The 2,834-nt window shown below is 37.1% G+C and overlaps 1 pseudogene; it reads left to right on the top strand.

Annotated features, from left to right (window-relative positions):
• Nucleotides 1–997: 997 nt before the first annotated feature.
• Nucleotides 998–2,043, top strand: LOC102021245 (annotated as a pseudogene).
• The last annotated feature ends 791 nt before the right edge of the window (nt 2,044–2,834 follow it).

Genomic DNA, 2,834 nt, shown 5'->3' with positions numbered 1-2,834 from the left:
ACTTACTTCCTTCAGCAACGGCTGCTACCAGATGCTTTCCCTCCTAGGACAGCAGTTGCTCTTCCCACAGTTTGTTGTGATTATAATAGGGACAGGTTTGCCTGAATCTATCCTTGCAGCTGCGTGTTCAACTAGCAGACAGAGGGTTTCGCATGTGAATTCAAGAACTTACTATGGAAGGAATTGGGCTAGTTTGAGCTTTTCAGGATTGCTCTCCTAGTTGAAGGTGTATCAGCAGAATAGTGACCCCAAGGAAGAAACTGCTGCTGCATGGCAAGACTTGATCTATGAAACAGAAGCCATCTCTCTTTGCAAGAAGGATGAGACCATTCAGCACACAGAAGTTTTTTGTTATGCCAGTCAAAGTGTGAAGGGCAATGTTCACGAGACTGGTGCTCTGCAGAAAAAAAAAAAAATGCTTCCTCGATGGCATCTAGTACCCTCACTGAACCTCTGCATTCTGCAGAGTTCTCAGAAGAAAGGTACAAATGCATTACTAGTGTAGCATCAAACAGAAACACCAAAATGTCACCCAGGATCTGGAGGCAGATTTATTCAACGTGGACAGGCACTGACCTGGAAAACAATGTCAGACCCTGATCTCTGGTGGTTTAGGGCTTATATGGAGTTTGTAAGTGGGAAGTACAGAAGCTGAATATTTCGGTTATTAATTGATTCTTACAATGTGCGTCATAGTGACCAGCCATTTCTAACAAACAGAAATAACAGGAACTGTAACAGGAACTGAAGTAAACTGAAGGTTACCTGGGCAACTAACAGAAACTGAAGTATACTGGCTGTGGGAGAGGGGCATTTTCTGCTTCACTAGCAGCAGGAAATGCCTGCTACATATGCCTCAAAAAGTGATGGCAAGATTTGATTGGAAGAAACTGATGTAGAGGAATCACCGGAGAAAGAAAAGTACTGTGGAAATAAAACTTGTATGCATCTAATTTCAGGTGGAGATAGGGTGGAAAACAAACTTACAGTAGAAAATATGGATCAAACACAGAGAAAGGTGATTACTTACCCTCAAATGGTTAAAGAAAGCAGGAGATTTAATGTTGATTTTGTGACAAAGCTGCTGTATTCTCAAGGATCACTGATCTTTTCATCAAATCAAATGTTAGATGTTACGCAGAATTTAAAAATGTCACTGGGATTCTTGCATTTTGGGAAAGAAAGGTAGAATAGGTGACTTGCTCCTAAGCAGATGTCTTTAAATAGTAAAGAACTCAACATGGTTGAAAAGCAGATGTGGCTGGGGGTGTAGCTCAGCAGTATAAGCATTTGCCTGGCAAGCCTGAGGTCATGAGTTTGATTCCCAGTACCAAAAAAAAAAAAAAGAGAGAGAGAGAGAAGAGAGCCTGAGGTCATGAGTTTGATTCCCAGTACCAAAAAAAAAAAAAAGAGAGAGAGAGAGAAGAGGATGTAAATGAAATTTCTTACATTCTGTTTAGACTATAAACCACATCCTGATGAATACCAAGATTTCCACCAATGTTTGTTTTTTGACTAGTTCAAAACTAAAACTACTAGCCCCCAACCTCCAACATTTTATACTACACTCAATTGCACAATGACATCAAAATCATCTTGCACTACATTGGATGGCTTTAAGGCAACAAAAACCTCCTTCAGTGTCTTGGATGGTTTGCCAAGGCTCCCTTTTTATTTCCTTTGATGGCCAAGGAGAAATCTGCAATGTTTTTGCAGAATGTGTGCAGTTTTGGATGAAATCTGTTTTCTTTGCCAAAAAATCCAGTGCCTTGTAGTTGACAAAGCATCTGGAAGATGAAATGCCATTATAGATCACTTTGGTCAAAGAATAAATGCTACTCTATTGTGGAGGATAATTGTCTTTCTAAGGAGACATGCCCAAATATGCAGTATAAGCAGATCTCGAGGGCAGTGCTTATTACCAGTCAGTCTATACTAAAGGCAGATTCTGATCAACAGATTTCCATCTTGATAATGCCTCTGGTAGAACTAGGAGCTTGTTCTGTTCAGGTCACAAACCAAGCAGTATTGGCACCATATTAATTTACATATGGTTGAAGAAATGTCATTGCCGTAAAAAAAAAACATGCAAAATGAGAAAGACAAGGAAAGAAAGCAGCATAAATATTTTCTATTTACTTGGTTTTATAACTAGCTAAACTGACATATAAATGTATTAACAATAAAAGGCTAATTCAGGAATTTGCAGGATATATAAGGTAAAAATCCTGTCCACAGTCTAATGGAAAGTGCAGTTTTTAAAATATTTGAATATTAATATATATAAGCATTTAAGGCAAGTTACACAACTACATTGGGATAATTTAAGAAATATGCTTAAATAGAAGCAGGTTGAAAGAGCTAAACTTGAAATATGAGAATATTCCCATCAGAGACATCCTACTATAATGGAAAAACTGTACATGAGGAGTCTTTGCATCACTTCTTACTTGTTATCTAATCTTGGTACAATCACCTTAGCTTCCACTTCTCCATCTACAAAATAGAAATAATATTTAACAAAACTACCAGGAAAAAAAGAATTACTGTGAGGATTAGTTAGGTAATGTGTATAAAACCACATCCAGATGAATGCTAATATATAACACAGATTTATTATAATACCATCTAACATTCCAACTGAAGGCTTTATGCAATTTGACAGTGTTGATAATTTATCTAGAAGACTAAAGCAGAGATGTAAGGGTTTTTTAAAATTTGAGTTTAAGAAATAGGAGCTTTACCTTTCAAATCTGTAAAGCATTTTGTTAAGCAATCTTTATATTCTGTGGTGCTCAATAAAATATTTTAAGATTAATAAGGTATTTGGAAAG

The sequence above is a fragment of the Chinchilla lanigera genome, unplaced genomic scaffold (genome assembly GCF_000276665.1).
Source record: "Chinchilla lanigera isolate Chin_1 unplaced genomic scaffold, ChiLan1.0 scaffold00018, whole genome shotgun sequence".
NCBI lineage: Eukaryota > Metazoa > Chordata > Mammalia > Rodentia > Chinchillidae > Chinchilla > Chinchilla lanigera.
This window is presented reverse-complemented; position numbering and strand designations above follow the sequence as displayed.